This window comes from Centroberyx gerrardi, chromosome 4 (assembly GCF_048128805.1).
Source record: "Centroberyx gerrardi isolate f3 chromosome 4, fCenGer3.hap1.cur.20231027, whole genome shotgun sequence".
Classification (NCBI taxonomy): Eukaryota; Metazoa; Chordata; class Actinopteri; order Beryciformes; family Berycidae; genus Centroberyx; species Centroberyx gerrardi.
In genome coordinates, this window is record NC_136000.1 from 32,327,986 (window position 1) to 32,343,361 (window position 15,376).

The window sequence follows — 15,376 nt, forward strand, 5'->3', positions numbered from 1 at the left end:
CGTCGGGGTGTCACAGTATTTTGCCATAACAACTGCTGGTGCTTAGCACCTCCGCCCACGGAGTCTCTGGTGTACTTGTTGACCTAGTTTTCTATTTCCTTGCACAACGGTACAGGGCTCAGCCAAAGTGCTAAGCCCGCCAAAAATACCTTTAACTCTTTGGTGTTACTCTCCACGGAAGTCTTTAGTAAAAGGCGAAAGACTTATGCGTTATGAAGAGAAACCAGAGTAAGTACAGCCTCCGGCCACAAGAGCAGCCAAAGACCCTAGTCGTCTCGGTCAACAGCTTCACGGTGCTCCCCGTTTGGCTAGCTGCATAGCAAAGTACAGGCCACGCCTTTGCTGGCACTCCACCCCGCCTTCTCAGGAGCTTAATCCAATCCGATGACCCGGAAACTCATGCGTAGCCATTGCGCGCAGGCTCCTAGAGCCACTGCAATGACTGGTCAATCCCCCGTGCTCAAAATCACTGGTCTTGTTGTGTTAAAGTGCGCAAAGCTTGAGGGGAACAGGCCGCGCTTGTTTGTACAGCATGTCTACCCGTCGGGGCAATTGAACCCTTGTCCCCTGCGCAACAAGTAGGAAGATTGGCCACTGTACTAAGCAGGAGCACACTCTTTCACACCCTGAATAAGCTACCGGTGAGAATAGATTAGCTAAGGCAAACGGGGAGAAAACGCAGCACAGGCTGCTTTGACCAATTTCGAGGCGCACAAAAGCGCCGTCCACTTTGTTCTTGGTCTTTCGGTCAAATTAGGTATGACTTGCAGACTGGCTTTCCATGTTTTCAAACGTTGCTTTTCCACAGAGTGAGAGAAGGGTGCACCGTTCCCAGCGGCACTGCAATACCGGGTCGATGCGTGGAGCGAACGGAGCAAGCCCCTTTTTCAACTCCTGGTTCTAAAAATCCGTTTAATATGTTGTCCCCTTATAGAGGACGTATCAGATATTAAACTGATAAGAACAGATACTACACTTGATCTTAGCCAAAAGGCCGAGAAGCGATAACCCCTGGCCGTTGGCAGCACAAGGCCGCCCCTCCGGTCCGGTCCGTCCTCGTCGGGGTGTCACAGTATTTTGCCATAACAACTGCTGGTGCTTAGCACCTCCGCCCACGGAGTCTCTGGTGTACTTGTTGACCTAGTTTTCTATTTCCTTGCACAACGGTACAGGGCTCAGCCAAAGTGCTAAGCCCGCCAAAAATACCTTTAACTCTTTGGTGTTACTCTCCACGGAAGTCTTTAGTAAAAGGCGAAAGACTTATGCGTTATGAAGAGAAACCAGAGTAAGTACAGCCTCCGGCCACAAGAGCAGCCAAAGACCCTAGTCGTCTCGGTCAACAGCTTCACGGTGCTCCCCGTTTGGCTAGCTGCATAGCAAAGTACAGGCCACGCCTTTGCTGGCACTCCACCCCGCCTTCTCAGGAGCTTAATCCAATCCGATGACCCGGAAACTCATGCGTAGCCATTGCGCGCAGGCTCCTAGAGCCACTGCAATGACTGGTCAATCCCCCGTGCTCAAAATCACTGGTCTTGTTGTGTTAAAGTGCGCAAAGCTTGAGGGGAACAGGCCGCGCTTGTTTGTACAGCATGTCTACCCGTCGGGGCAATTGAACCCTTGTCCCCTGCGCAACAAGTAGGAAGATTGGCCACTGTACTAAGCAGGAGCACACTCTTTCACACCCTGAATAAGCTACCGGTGAGAATAGATTAGCTAAGGCAAACGGGGAGAAAACGCAGCACAGGCTGCTTTGACCAATTTCGAGGCGCACAAAAGCGCCGTCCACTTTGTTCTTGGTCTTTCGGTCAAATTAGGTATGACTTGCAGACTGGCTTTCCATGTTTTCAAACGTTGCTTTTCCACAGAGTGAGAGAAGGGTGCACCGTTCCCAGCGGCACTGCAATACCGGGTCGATGCGTGGAGCGAACGGAGCAAGCCCCTTTTTCAACTCCTGGTTCTAAAAATCCGTTTAATATGTTGTCCCCTTATAGAGGACGTATCAGATATTAAACTGATAAGAACAGATACTACACTTGATCTTAGCCAAAAGGCCGAGAAGCGATAACCCCTGGCCGTTGGCAGCACAAGGCCGCCCCTCCGGTCCGGTCCGTCCTCGTCGGGGTGTCACAGTATTTTGCCATAACAACTGCTGGTGCTTAGCACCTCCGCCCACGGAGTCTCTGGTGTACTTGTTGACCTAGTTTTCTATTTCCTTGCACAACGGTACAGGGCTCAGCCAAAGTGCTAAGCCCGCCAAAAATACCTTTAACTCTTTGGTGTTACTCTCCACGGAAGTCTTTAGTAAAAGGCGAAAGACTTATGCGTTATGAAGAGAAACCAGAGTAAGTACAGCCTCCGGCCACAAGAGCAGCCAAAGACCCTAGTCGTCTCGGTCAACAGCTTCACGGTGCTCCCCGTTTGGCTAGCTGCATAGCAAAGTACAGGCCACGCCTTTGCTGGCACTCCACCCCGCCTTCTCAGGAGCTTAATCCAATCCGATGACCCGGAAACTCATGCGTAGCCATTGCGCGCAGGCTCCTAGAGCCACTGCAATGACTGGTCAATCCCCCGTGCTCAAAATCACTGGTCTTGTTGTGTTAAAGTGCGCAAAGCTTGAGGGGAACAGGCCGCGCTTGTTTGTACAGCATGTCTACCCGTCGGGGCAATTGAACCCTTGTCCCCTGCGCAACAAGTAGGAAGATTGGCCACTGTACTAAGCAGGAGCACACTCTTTCACACCCTGAATAAGCTACCGGTGAGAATAGATTAGCTAAGGCAAACGGGGAGAAAACGCAGCACAGGCTGCTTTGACCAATTTCGAGGCGCACAAAAGCGCCGTCCACTTTGTTCTTGGTCTTTCGGTCAAATTAGGTATGACTTGCAGACTGGCTTTCCATGTTTTCAAACGTTGCTTTTCCACAGAGTGAGAGAAGGGTGCACCGTTCCCAGCGGCACTGCAATACCGGGTCGATGCGTGGAGCGAACGGAGCAAGCCCCTTTTTCAACTCCTGGTTCTAAAAATCCGTTTAATATGTTGTCCCCTTATAGAGGACGTATCAGATATTAAACTGATAAGAACAGATACTACACTTGATCTTAGCCAAAAGGCCGAGAAGCGATAACCCCTGGCCGTTGGCAGCACAAGGCCGCCCCTCCGGTCCGGTCCGTCCTCGTCGGGGTGTCACAGTATTTTGCCATAACAACTGCTGGTGCTTAGCACCTCCGCCCACGGAGTCTCTGGTGTACTTGTTGACCTAGTTTTCTATTTCCTTGCACAACGGTACAGGGCTCAGCCAAAGTGCTAAGCCCGCCAAAAATACCTTTAACTCTTTGGTGTTACTCTCCACGGAAGTCTTTAGTAAAAGGCGAAAGACTTATGCGTTATGAAGAGAAACCAGAGTAAGTACAGCCTCCGGCCACAAGAGCAGCCAAAGACCCTAGTCGTCTCGGTCAACAGCTTCACGGTGCTCCCCGTTTGGCTAGCTGCATAGCAAAGTACAGGCCACGCCTTTGCTGGCACTCCACCCCGCCTTCTCAGGAGCTTAATCCAATCCGATGACCCGGAAACTCATGCGTAGCCATTGCGCGCAGGCTCCTAGAGCCACTGCAATGACTGGTCAATCCCCCGTGCTCAAAATCACTGGTCTTGTTGTGTTAAAGTGCGCAAAGCTTGAGGGGAACAGGCCGCGCTTGTTTGTACAGCATGTCTACCCGTCGGGGCAATTGAACCCTTGTCCCCTGCGCAACAAGTAGGAAGATTGGCCACTGTACTAAGCAGGAGCACACTCTTTCACACCCTGAATAAGCTACCGGTGAGAATAGATTAGCTAAGGCAAACGGGGAGAAAACGCAGCACAGGCTGCTTTGACCAATTTCGAGGCGCACAAAAGCGCCGTCCACTTTGTTCTTGGTCTTTCGGTCAAATTAGGTATGACTTGCAGACTGGCTTTCCATGTTTTCAAACGTTGCTTTTCCACAGAGTGAGAGAAGGGTGCACCGTTCCCAGCGGCACTGCAATACCGGGTCGATGCGTGGAGCGAACGGAGCAAGCCCCTTTTTCAACTCCTGGTTCTAAAAATCCGTTTAATATGTTGTCCCCTTATAGAGGACGTATCAGATATTAAACTGATAAGAACAGATACTACACTTGATCTTAGCCAAAAGGCCGAGAAGCGATAACCCCTGGCCGTTGGCAGCACAAGGCCGCCCCTCCGGTCCGGTCCGTCCTCGTCGGGGTGTCACAGTATTTTGCCATAACAACTGCTGGTGCTTAGCACCTCCGCCCACGGAGTCTCTGGTGTACTTGTTGACCTAGTTTTCTATTTCCTTGCACAACGGTACAGGGCTCAGCCAAAGTGCTAAGCCCGCCAAAAATACCTTTAACTCTTTGGTGTTACTCTCCACGGAAGTCTTTAGTAAAAGGCGAAAGACTTATGCGTTATGAAGAGAAACCAGAGTAAGTACAGCCTCCGGCCACAAGAGCAGCCAAAGACCCTAGTCGTCTCGGTCAACAGCTTCACGGTGCTCCCCGTTTGGCTAGCTGCATAGCAAAGTACAGGCCACGCCTTTGCTGGCACTCCACCCCGCCTTCTCAGGAGCTTAATCCAATCCGATGACCCGGAAACTCATGCGTAGCCATTGCGCGCAGGCTCCTAGAGCCACTGCAATGACTGGTCAATCCCCCGTGCTCAAAATCACTGGTCTTGTTGTGTTAAAGTGCGCAAAGCTTGAGGGGAACAGGCCGCGCTTGTTTGTACAGCATGTCTACCCGTCGGGGCAATTGAACCCTTGTCCCCTGCGCAACAAGTAGGAAGATTGGCCACTGTACTAAGCAGGAGCACACTCTTTCACACCCTGAATAAGCTACCGGTGAGAATAGATTAGCTAAGGCAAACGGGGAGAAAACGCAGCACAGGCTGCTTTGACCAATTTCGAGGCGCACAAAAGCGCCGTCCACTTTGTTCTTGGTCTTTCGGTCAAATTAGGTATGACTTGCAGACTGGCTTTCCATGTTTTCAAACGTTGCTTTTCCACAGAGTGAGAGAAGGGTGCACCGTTCCCAGCGGCACTGCAATACCGGGTCGATGCGTGGAGCGAACGGAGCAAGCCCCTTTTTCAACTCCTGGTTCTAAAAATCCGTTTAATATGTTGTCCCCTTATAGAGGACGTATCAGATATTAAACTGATAAGAACAGATACTACACTTGATCTTAGCCAAAAGGCCGAGAAGCGATAACCCCTGGCCGTTGGCAGCACAAGGCCGCCCCTCCGGTCCGGTCCGTCCTCGTCGGGGTGTCACAGTATTTTGCCATAACAACTGCTGGTGCTTAGCACCTCCGCCCACGGAGTCTCTGGTGTACTTGTTGACCTAGTTTTCTATTTCCTTGCACAACGGTACAGGGCTCAGCCAAAGTGCTAAGCCCGCCAAAAATACCTTTAACTCTTTGGTGTTACTCTCCACGGAAGTCTTTAGTAAAAGGCGAAAGACTTATGCGTTATGAAGAGAAACCAGAGTAAGTACAGCCTCCGGCCACAAGAGCAGCCAAAGACCCTAGTCGTCTCGGTCAACAGCTTCACGGTGCTCCCCGTTTGGCTAGCTGCATAGCAAAGTACAGGCCACGCCTTTGCTGGCACTCCACCCCGCCTTCTCAGGAGCTTAATCCAATCCGATGACCCGGAAACTCATGCGTAGCCATTGCGCGCAGGCTCCTAGAGCCACTGCAATGACTGGTCAATCCCCCGTGCTCAAAATCACTGGTCTTGTTGTGTTAAAGTGCGCAAAGCTTGAGGGGAACAGGCCGCGCTTGTTTGTACAGCATGTCTACCCGTCGGGGCAATTGAACCCTTGTCCCCTGCGCAACAAGTAGGAAGATTGGCCACTGTACTAAGCAGGAGCACACTCTTTCACACCCTGAATAAGCTACCGGTGAGAATAGATTAGCTAAGGCAAACGGGGAGAAAACGCAGCACAGGCTGCTTTGACCAATTTCGAGGCGCACAAAAGCGCCGTCCACTTTGTTCTTGGTCTTTCGGTCAAATTAGGTATGACTTGCAGACTGGCTTTCCATGTTTTCAAACGTTGCTTTTCCACAGAGTGAGAGAAGGGTGCACCGTTCCCAGCGGCACTGCAATACCGGGTCGATGCGTGGAGCGAACGGAGCAAGCCCCTTTTTCAACTCCTGGTTCTAAAAATCCGTTTAATATGTTGTCCCCTTATAGAGGACGTATCAGATATTAAACTGATAAGAACAGATACTACACTTGATCTTAGCCAAAAGGCCGAGAAGCGATAACCCCTGGCCGTTGGCAGCACAAGGCCGCCCCTCCGGTCCGGTCCGTCCTCGTCGGGGTGTCACAGTATTTTGCCATAACAACTGCTGGTGCTTAGCACCTCCGCCCACGGAGTCTCTGGTGTACTTGTTGACCTAGTTTTCTATTTCCTTGCACAACGGTACAGGGCTCAGCCAAAGTGCTAAGCCCGCCAAAAATACCTTTAACTCTTTGGTGTTACTCTCCACGGAAGTCTTTAGTAAAAGGCGAAAGACTTATGCGTTATGAAGAGAAACCAGAGTAAGTACAGCCTCCGGCCACAAGAGCAGCCAAAGACCCTAGTCGTCTCGGTCAACAGCTTCACGGTGCTCCCCGTTTGGCTAGCTGCATAGCAAAGTACAGGCCACGCCTTTGCTGGCACTCCACCCCGCCTTCTCAGGAGCTTAATCCAATCCGATGACCCGGAAACTCATGCGTAGCCATTGCGCGCAGGCTCCTAGAGCCACTGCAATGACTGGTCAATCCCCCGTGCTCAAAATCACTGGTCTTGTTGTGTTAAAGTGCGCAAAGCTTGAGGGGAACAGGCCGCGCTTGTTTGTACAGCATGTCTACCCGTCGGGGCAATTGAACCCTTGTCCCCTGCGCAACAAGTAGGAAGATTGGCCACTGTACTAAGCAGGAGCACACTCTTTCACACCCTGAATAAGCTACCGGTGAGAATAGATTAGCTAAGGCAAACGGGGAGAAAACGCAGCACAGGCTGCTTTGACCAATTTCGAGGCGCACAAAAGCGCCGTCCACTTTGTTCTTGGTCTTTCGGTCAAATTAGGTATGACTTGCAGACTGGCTTTCCATGTTTTCAAACGTTGCTTTTCCACAGAGTGAGAGAAGGGTGCACCGTTCCCAGCGGCACTGCAATACCGGGTCGATGCGTGGAGCGAACGGAGCAAGCCCCTTTTTCAACTCCTGGTTCTAAAAATCCGTTTAATATGTTGTCCCCTTATAGAGGACGTATCAGATATTAAACTGATAAGAACAGATACTACACTTGATCTTAGCCAAAAGGCCGAGAAGCGATAACCCCTGGCCGTTGGCAGCACAAGGCCGCCCCTCCGGTCCGGTCCGTCCTCGTCGGGGTGTCACAGTATTTTGCCATAACAACTGCTGGTGCTTAGCACCTCCGCCCACGGAGTCTCTGGTGTACTTGTTGACCTAGTTTTCTATTTCCTTGCACAACGGTACAGGGCTCAGCCAAAGTGCTAAGCCCGCCAAAAATACCTTTAACTCTTTGGTGTTACTCTCCACGGAAGTCTTTAGTAAAAGGCGAAAGACTTATGCGTTATGAAGAGAAACCAGAGTAAGTACAGCCTCCGGCCACAAGAGCAGCCAAAGACCCTAGTCGTCTCGGTCAACAGCTTCACGGTGCTCCCCGTTTGGCTAGCTGCATAGCAAAGTACAGGCCACGCCTTTGCTGGCACTCCACCCCGCCTTCTCAGGAGCTTAATCCAATCCGATGACCCGGAAACTCATGCGTAGCCATTGCGCGCAGGCTCCTAGAGCCACTGCAATGACTGGTCAATCCCCCGTGCTCAAAATCACTGGTCTTGTTGTGTTAAAGTGCGCAAAGCTTGAGGGGAACAGGCCGCGCTTGTTTGTACAGCATGTCTACCCGTCGGGGCAATTGAACCCTTGTCCCCTGCGCAACAAGTAGGAAGATTGGCCACTGTACTAAGCAGGAGCACACTCTTTCACACCCTGAATAAGCTACCGGTGAGAATAGATTAGCTAAGGCAAACGGGGAGAAAACGCAGCACAGGCTGCTTTGACCAATTTCGAGGCGCACAAAAGCGCCGTCCACTTTGTTCTTGGTCTTTCGGTCAAATTAGGTATGACTTGCAGACTGGCTTTCCATGTTTTCAAACGTTGCTTTTCCACAGAGTGAGAGAAGGGTGCACCGTTCCCAGCGGCACTGCAATACCGGGTCGATGCGTGGAGCGAACGGAGCAAGCCCCTTTTTCAACTCCTGGTTCTAAAAATCCGTTTAATATGTTGTCCCCTTATAGAGGACGTATCAGATATAAAACTGATAAGAACAGATACTACACTTGATCTTAGCCAAAAGGCCGAGAAGCGATAACCCCTGGCCGTTGGCAGCACAAGGCCGCCCCTCCGGTCCGGTCCGTCCTCGTCGGGGTGTCACAGTATTTTGCCATAACAACTGCTGGTGCTTAGCACCTCCGCCCACGGAGTCTCTGGTGTACTTGTTGACCTAGTTTTCTATTTCCTTGCACAACGGTACAGGGCTCAGCCAAAGTGCTAAGCCCGCCAAAAATACCTTTAACTCTTTGGTGTTACTCTCCACGGAAGTCTTTAGTAAAAGGCGAAAGACTTATGCGTTATGAAGAGAAACCAGAGTAAGTACAGCCTCCGGCCACAAGAGCAGCCAAAGACCCTAGTCGTCTCGGTCAACAGCTTCACGGTGCTCCCCGTTTGGCTAGCTGCATAGCAAAGTACAGGCCACGCCTTTGCTGGCACTCCACCCCGCCTTCTCAGGAGCTTAATCCAATCCGATGACCCGGAAACTCATGCGTAGCCATTGCGCGCAGGCTCCTAGAGCCACTGCAATGACTGGTCAATCCCCCGTGCTCAAAATCACTGGTCTTGTTGTGTTAAAGTGCGCAAAGCTTGAGGGGAACAGGCCGCGCTTGTTTGTACAGCATGTCTACCCGTCGGGGCAATTGAACCCTTGTCCCCTGCGCAACAAGTAGGAAGATTGGCCACTGTACTAAGCAGGAGCACACTCTTTCACACCCTGAATAAGCTACCGGTGAGAATAGATTAGCTAAGGCAAACGGGGAGAAAACGCAGCACAGGCTGCTTTGACCAATTTCGAGGCGCACAAAAGCGCCGTCCACTTTGTTCTTGGTCTTTCGGTCAAATTAGGTATGACTTGCAGACTGGCTTTCCATGTTTTCAAACGTTGCTTTTCCACAGAGTGAGAGAAGGGTGCACCGTTCCCAGCGGCACTGCAATACCGGGTCGATGCGTGGAGCGAACGGAGCAAGCCCCTTTTTCAACTCCTGGTTCTAAAAATCCGTTTAATATGTTGTCCCCTTGTAGAGGACGTATCAGATATTAAACTGATAAGAACAGATTTTTTTTCTTTCGAAAAAATTTATTGACACTTTTTTCAAAAAGTCGTACACTGTTTACAATCATAAAATCCTTCACAAACACACATCTTTTCAAAATACAACAAACAAATAAATATGAATACTCTGTAAAACCACGTTCCTTTGTTTAAAACAATAAAAGCAATTGTTTTAAAGTGGATTACAGATAAGATAACATTGTATTAAAAGTTGTGGAAAATAAATAAATAAATGAATAAATAAATAATTGTCTCTGTGTATATCAGTGTACATTCGTTGTGCAGGGGCGGGATGAGTCCCTAACAAGGATCAACTCATCCCGCTCTCCCGAACAGCTTTGGGTCTCTCGGAACCTGTTCCTGGCGCTCAGAGGGGACCCTCTCCCTTCTGCTCCTTCCCACCTGCCACACCCGGAGAGCCAGGCCGCCGCTGCCTTGACCCTTTATTTGTGTGGCTCCGGCTCCCACGTCCGAATGGGCACAGAGGCGATTCTTCTTTGTGGCTGCGTCCTAGGCCTGCCGCCTGCAGCGACGGCTGCTTGCACCGCCGCTGTGGCCATCTGGATCGCAGCCACGGGGGGGATCTGCATGTGCTTCCTTACCAGCAGGTTTCTGGAGGTCCATATGGCGTCTTTGATGGCGGCCAGGGTGAGCCACTGTTTGGCAAAGTCTGCTGGTAATGTTTGTTCCTGGCCCACCCCGTACAGCACTAGCTGTGCTGTCAGGACCTCCCCTGCTGGTAAGTACGGGAATTTTAGGGAGCCGGCCATTGCCCACTGGTCTACAGCAGCGCTGCACTCCCAGAGCAGATGCCTCACCGACTCAGGTGCGCCACACCCCGGTCGGGGGCAAGTTGAGAGCGTTGACATGCCCCGGGAGTGCATTACGGACCTGACTGGGAGGATCTCATGAGCCACCATCCACGACAGGTCCCGGAGTCTGTTCGGGAGGGCGGGATGGTTTACGTTGCGCCAAACTGTTGAGGACTCACCTATTGTGAGCCCGCGCACTGGATACATTGATTCCCGCTCCTGCACAACAGAGAGAAGAGAGCGATGGTGGGTTAAAATAGACAGCTCCTCTTGCTCTAGTTTAAAATGCTTTAAGAATTTCCGGATAAAAGCGTAGGCCGGTGGCAGATTAAAAGACACAGGTACTCTAAGATCAATGGGTAAAACTTTTAGGTGTCTGAGGTAGGACCCCATCCAGAATCGTGCCATTGCTGTCGTTTTGTCATCTCTGGATGGGGCTGTGGCGTAGGTGATGTGCAGGGTGCTGTATCGGCTTCCTAAAAACTGGTGTAGGTCCGGGACTCCCTTTCCTCCTTTCTCTTTCGGCTTTTTCATCACCTCTCTCCTCAGCCTCTCCCACTTGGACCCCCACAGGAAATAAAAGATGGCGCGTTCCAGATCTAAAAGCACTCTTCGTGGTGGGATAAAAACAGAACTGATTAATAAAAGCAAAGGTAAAATCACTGCTTTAATGATTAAAACCTTTCCTTCCATTGTCAGTCTTCTAAGTCCCCAGTACCCTAGTCTCTGTCTAACTTTCCCTACCACGTCTGGCCAGTTTCCTTTTCCTCCCCCCTCCCTGTCAAATTTAACCCCCAGTATTTTTTGGTCAGTCTGGGTCACAGTCACGGGGAGTCCTGTCGTCTCGGTCGCTGTCCACGGTCCGTAAGTTTGGGCTTGAGTCTTATCTCGGTTAAGCTTTGACCCAGAGGCCTGTCCGAACCAGTCAGTCAAGTCCAGTGTCCTGTTGACAGATAAAAGGTCAGTACATAAAATGTTAAAATCGTCCATATATATTGCACATTTGGTGGTCAATCCCCCGCTCCCCGGGATTGCCACCCCATTGATTCTTTGGTCCCTTCTCAAGATCTGTGCCAACGGCTCTATACAGGTCACGTAGAGGAGGGCTGATAACGGACAACCCTGACGGACACCGCAGTGTATGTTAACTGCTTTTGTTAGATGCCCATTAACAACAAATCTGCTGGTAATGTCCCGGTACAGCAATCCCACCCAAGCTATAAACCTTTCTGGAAACCCCATTTTTTGCAGTACCTGGAAAAGGTACTGGTGCGAGATCCGATCAAAGGCTTTCTCAAAATCTAAATTTAGGACTACTAGCCGGATGTTTCTGTCTCTCGCATAACAGATGGTGTCTCGGATCAGTACGAGGCTGTCGGTGATCTTCCTCCCCGGGATGGCACAGGCTTGATCCGGGTGAATCACCTCCTCTAAAACCAGGGACATACGAGCAGATAAAAGTTTACTAAAAAGTTTGCAGTCAAGATTTAAGAGGGTGATAGGTCTCCAGTTTTTCAGTTCAGTCCTGTCATTTTTTTTGTATAGTAGAGTCACTATCCCTGCTCTAAAACTGTCAGGTAGTCTGTCTAGTCCTTCGAAATCCATAAAAACAGAAAGTAGGTCCGGTGCTAAAATGTCCCAAAAAGTCAGATAAAAGTCCAAGGGAAGCCCGTCTTCTCCTGGGGACTTCCCTTTCTTAAAATTTTGTACACATTTATCTAACTCTAAAAGGGTAAAACCTTGGGTTAAAAGCACACTGTCCTTTACTGTTTTGTCAATGAATTTTAAAACCTCTGTCATGGTGTCTGTTTTAATATTTTTTTCTTTGTAAAGATCCCCGTAAAAGCTCTCTATAGTGTCTTTGATTTCTTCTGTTGTGTTTGCTGTGTACCCACTTTCTTTTTTTAGTTGTAAAATACCCCCCCCTTTGTTGACAATTTTCTTAAAAAAATATCTGGTACACTTTTCCCCTTCCTCGATCTCCCTTTCTTTACTTCTTAGAATGACACCCTTACTTTTAATGTCTGCTAAAACCGACATTTCTGTTTTGACTTGTTTAATATCTTCGCTAAAATCCATGCCCTGTTGCTGTAGTTTAAAATAGCGCTGTAGTCGCTTCTGCAGTCCCAGCATGCGTCTGTTTTCCTTATCTTTTTTCTTTTTACCTGCCTTTCTAAAAAAAGTCTGGGTCTTTCCCTTCACCATTTCCCACCAGTGTGCACGTGTGTCGTACAAGTCTTGAAGGGTCTGCCACTCTTTATACTGCTCCCTGAACTGGCTAACTAACTCCCTATCCTCTAACAGGGAGCAGTTGAGCTTCCACAGACCACTTCCTGTTGTCAAACCCGAAAAAGGTGAGAGGGTGCAGGAGAGCATTATGTGATCAGAGAAGAAAACAGGGGTCAATCTAGCATCGGTTGGCGGGCAGTCCCTTGTAAAAATATAGTCTATGCGAGAGGCTCTGTTGCCGTCACCACTGAACCAGGTGAAGCCTTCCTCTCCGGGATGCATGATTTTAAAACAGTCTTGGAGTTTAAAATCCCTGCATAAACCCTGCAATAAACACGATGTTTTATCAATTTTAAAATCCTCCCCTGCCCCCTTCCTATCCTTGCTGGATAAAACACAGTTAAAATCCCCTCCTACCACTAGCGGTGCCCTACCCAGCAAGTGGGACTGCAGGTCTTCTAAAAGGTCATACCTGTCGTTTCTGTCGTTAAAACCATAAATATTTAGTACGTTAAAATCCTTTCCCATGTACGTCAGATGTGCTAAAAGTGCCCGCCCGTCTCTCACCACAGTGCTGCCCTTCACCAGAATAGAGGGGTTTTTAATTAAAATGGCCACTCCATCGTTCCTGTTTTCATTTGATCCGCTCCATATGGATTCTTGTGGCCACTTCTCCTCCCATTCCCTGTAGTGTTTTAAAAACGGTATGGCACACTCCTGGAGTAAAAACACATCTGCATTAAAAGCACTCAGAAAGGATAAAACTGTTGTGGCTCTAACTCCTGACCTCACACTTCTCACATTGAGGGTGGAAATGATGAGGGTCATGTGTATTATGTTTAAAACAACAGGCATGACAGTTTAAAAGAATTGAAATAACAGGGTTAAAAACCTAAAAGAGAAATGCAGCTAACCAAATAATTGTGAATGCAGCTCTTCCTTTCCCTTTATGGGGGAAAGGGGAGGGGTCTGAGCTCCATTCCCTTTCCGGACTCTGGCAGCTGGTCTTGGGGGTAATGCCGCGTTCAGTACTGAGTCCTTGGGGGTTGATTGCAGAGCTACATTTAAAAAGGAGACCTGGTTTGGAGAACTGGAGGGGAAGACTCTGGACTCCTCCACAGACGAGCTGTCTGAGGGGTACACAGCTCTCCCCCGCTTCCCTGAGGCTCCAGGAGTCTCAGGGGACAGTTCTGAAGCAGGCCTCTTGATTTGCTGGGCATCGGGGAGGGGGCCATCATTTCCAGTTCCGCTCTCTGCCTGCATTGCCTCCTCTCCCTCAGCACTCTCCATTTGTGGGGCAATAACAGGCCCCTCCCCCTCTCCCGCCTCACCTGATCCCTCTCCTCCAACCACAGGATTTGGCGGGAGATTTGAATTTTCTAGCCCAGCCTTTTCAATTTGCTCTCCAACTGCCTCCCTTTGTCCACCATCTTGTTCCTCATTCTCGGCCTTCTTGTTAGCCTTTAGCTTGTTGGCAAAGGATTTTGGGCAATCTCTGAAGATATGATTTGACTCTCCACAAAGATTACACTTTCTGCCATTTGGACACTGCTCAAAAGCATGCCCAATTTCTCTACACTTCCCACAAACAATTTTTTGGCACGCTTCTACCAGGTGCCCATGCTCACCACACTTGCGGCAGAGCTTGGGTTGTCCCTGGTAGTGAATGTAGCCTCTGTTGTCTCCCAGAACTATCATTGATGGCAGATGTTTCAGGCCCTGGTAGCCCTGGGGGTCCTGCCATTGTTGAATGGGGACCCTCCAGGCGCAAGTCCAAATGCCATCCTCATCTCTCACTTTGGTAGCCTGGCCCTTAACAGTGCAATATCTTCCCAGCCACAAACAAATGTCATCTGCATTCACTGTCTCATTGAACATTCTGACAATAACCACTTTTGAGGCATTGTCAGTCAGTTTCTCTACATTGAAAGCAGAAAACTGGGTTTTTACCTTTTCAAAGCGTGTCCAAAATTCTCTATGCACAATCGCGGATCCGAAACTTACATCGAATCCTTTGTTGAAGGGAAGGGTCAAAATACAATTCAAGTCCTTTGCCGTGAAACCTAATGCCTTTTGTATGAGCTTCCTGGAGAAGTCCATTCTGGACATCTCCAGGAGCCTGCCATCTTTTTCTTTAAACTTAAAACGCACGCTGTGGTGCCTCCGCATGCCGGCATGGCCAGCCGACATGGTGGGGACACCACACGTTAAGAACAATTAAGAAAACTAAACCACCACGTACAAAAACCAAAGAACTAAAAACAGGGCTAAAAAGGAGAATAAAACAGTGAAATCACTCCTAAAAGGGGAAATACAAAACACTTACCTTTTCTCGGGTGGTTTGGTCTTGGTGAAGGTCTCACAGAGGGCAGGCAAGCAAAGACTCTGAGCCGATGAATTCCTGTTGGTGAAAGAAATACAACCACAAAAAATTGTAATATTTTTCACTTTAGGAATAAATATATTATCCTCCCAAGTGTGGGTAACAATCAATGCCACAAACAGGCAGGAATTTTTACCACCAGCAGGAGGCGATCGCAGTCTTAGCCAAAAGGCCGAGAAGCGATAACCCCTGGCCGTTGGCAGCACAAGGCCGCCCCTCCGGTCCGGTCCGTCCTCGTCGGGGTGTCACAGTATTTTGCCATAACAACTGCTGGTGCTTAGCACCTCCGCCCACGGAGTCTCTGGTGTACTTGTTGACCTAGTTTTCTATTTCCTTGCACAACGGTACAGGGCTCAGCCAAAGTGCTAAGCCCGCCAAAAATACCTTTAACTCTTTGGTGTTACTCTCCACGGAAGTCTTTAGTAAAAGGCGAAAGACTTATGCGTTATGAAGAGAAACCAGAGTAAGTACAGCCTCCGGCCACAAGAGCAGCCAAAGACCCTAGTCGTCTCGGTCAACAGCTTCACGGTG

At 49.5% G+C, this 15,376-nt stretch overlaps 18 non-coding genes and 1 pseudogene across 18 annotated transcripts; all 19 read right to left on the reverse strand.

The window, feature by feature from the left end:
* Positions 1 to 116: 116 nt before the first annotated feature.
* On the reverse strand, positions 117 to 232 carry LOC144538963 (U5 spliceosomal RNA). The gene has a single exon (XR_013504685.1). It is a non-coding gene; the product is annotated as a U5 spliceosomal RNA (small nuclear RNA).
* A 583-nt stretch (positions 233 to 815) lies between these two features.
* LOC144538970 (U2 spliceosomal RNA) lies at positions 816 to 1,006 on the reverse strand. Its single transcript, XR_013504692.1, has one exon. It is a non-coding gene; the product is annotated as a U2 spliceosomal RNA (small nuclear RNA).
* Positions 1,007 to 1,173: 167 nt separating this feature from the next.
* LOC144538965 (U5 spliceosomal RNA) lies at positions 1,174 to 1,289 on the reverse strand. Its single transcript, XR_013504687.1, has one exon. It is a non-coding gene; the product is annotated as a U5 spliceosomal RNA (small nuclear RNA).
* A 583-nt stretch (positions 1,290 to 1,872) lies between these two features.
* LOC144538981 (U2 spliceosomal RNA) lies at positions 1,873 to 2,063 on the reverse strand. Its single transcript, XR_013504703.1, has one exon. It is a non-coding gene; the product is annotated as a U2 spliceosomal RNA (small nuclear RNA).
* A 167-nt stretch (positions 2,064 to 2,230) lies between these two features.
* On the reverse strand, positions 2,231 to 2,346 carry LOC144538966 (U5 spliceosomal RNA). The gene has a single exon (XR_013504688.1). It is a non-coding gene; the product is annotated as a U5 spliceosomal RNA (small nuclear RNA).
* A 583-nt stretch (positions 2,347 to 2,929) lies between these two features.
* On the reverse strand, positions 2,930 to 3,120 carry LOC144538992 (U2 spliceosomal RNA). Its single transcript, XR_013504714.1, has one exon. It is a non-coding gene; the product is annotated as a U2 spliceosomal RNA (small nuclear RNA).
* Positions 3,121 to 3,287: 167 nt separating this feature from the next.
* Positions 3,288 to 3,403, reverse strand: LOC144538967 (U5 spliceosomal RNA). Its single transcript, XR_013504689.1, has one exon. It is a non-coding gene; the product is annotated as a U5 spliceosomal RNA (small nuclear RNA).
* Positions 3,404 to 3,986: 583 nt separating this feature from the next.
* On the reverse strand, positions 3,987 to 4,177 carry LOC144539003 (U2 spliceosomal RNA). The gene has a single exon (XR_013504725.1). It is a non-coding gene; the product is annotated as a U2 spliceosomal RNA (small nuclear RNA).
* Positions 4,178 to 4,344: 167 nt separating this feature from the next.
* Positions 4,345 to 4,460, reverse strand: LOC144538968 (U5 spliceosomal RNA). The gene has a single exon (XR_013504690.1). It is a non-coding gene; the product is annotated as a U5 spliceosomal RNA (small nuclear RNA).
* Positions 4,461 to 5,043: 583 nt separating this feature from the next.
* On the reverse strand, positions 5,044 to 5,234 carry LOC144539014 (U2 spliceosomal RNA). The gene has a single exon (XR_013504736.1). It is a non-coding gene; the product is annotated as a U2 spliceosomal RNA (small nuclear RNA).
* A 167-nt stretch (positions 5,235 to 5,401) lies between these two features.
* LOC144538969 (U5 spliceosomal RNA) lies at positions 5,402 to 5,517 on the reverse strand. Its single transcript, XR_013504691.1, has one exon. It is a non-coding gene; the product is annotated as a U5 spliceosomal RNA (small nuclear RNA).
* A 583-nt stretch (positions 5,518 to 6,100) lies between these two features.
* Positions 6,101 to 6,291, reverse strand: LOC144539026 (U2 spliceosomal RNA). The gene has a single exon (XR_013504747.1). It is a non-coding gene; the product is annotated as a U2 spliceosomal RNA (small nuclear RNA).
* Positions 6,292 to 6,458: 167 nt separating this feature from the next.
* On the reverse strand, positions 6,459 to 6,574 carry LOC144538971 (U5 spliceosomal RNA). Its single transcript, XR_013504693.1, has one exon. It is a non-coding gene; the product is annotated as a U5 spliceosomal RNA (small nuclear RNA).
* Positions 6,575 to 7,157: 583 nt separating this feature from the next.
* On the reverse strand, positions 7,158 to 7,348 carry LOC144539037 (U2 spliceosomal RNA). The gene has a single exon (XR_013504758.1). It is a non-coding gene; the product is annotated as a U2 spliceosomal RNA (small nuclear RNA).
* A 167-nt stretch (positions 7,349 to 7,515) lies between these two features.
* LOC144538972 (U5 spliceosomal RNA) lies at positions 7,516 to 7,631 on the reverse strand. Its single transcript, XR_013504694.1, has one exon. It is a non-coding gene; the product is annotated as a U5 spliceosomal RNA (small nuclear RNA).
* Positions 7,632 to 8,214: 583 nt separating this feature from the next.
* Positions 8,215 to 8,405, reverse strand: LOC144538822 (U2 spliceosomal RNA). The gene has a single exon (XR_013504606.1). It is a non-coding gene; the product is annotated as a U2 spliceosomal RNA (small nuclear RNA).
* Positions 8,406 to 8,572: 167 nt separating this feature from the next.
* Positions 8,573 to 8,688, reverse strand: LOC144538973 (U5 spliceosomal RNA). Its single transcript, XR_013504695.1, has one exon. It is a non-coding gene; the product is annotated as a U5 spliceosomal RNA (small nuclear RNA).
* Positions 8,689 to 9,271: 583 nt separating this feature from the next.
* Positions 9,272 to 9,449, reverse strand: LOC144538870 (U2 spliceosomal RNA; annotated as a pseudogene).
* A 5,747-nt stretch (positions 9,450 to 15,196) lies between these two features.
* On the reverse strand, positions 15,197 to 15,312 carry LOC144538974 (U5 spliceosomal RNA). Its single transcript, XR_013504696.1, has one exon. It is a non-coding gene; the product is annotated as a U5 spliceosomal RNA (small nuclear RNA).
* Between the last annotated feature and the right edge of the window lie 64 nt (positions 15,313 to 15,376).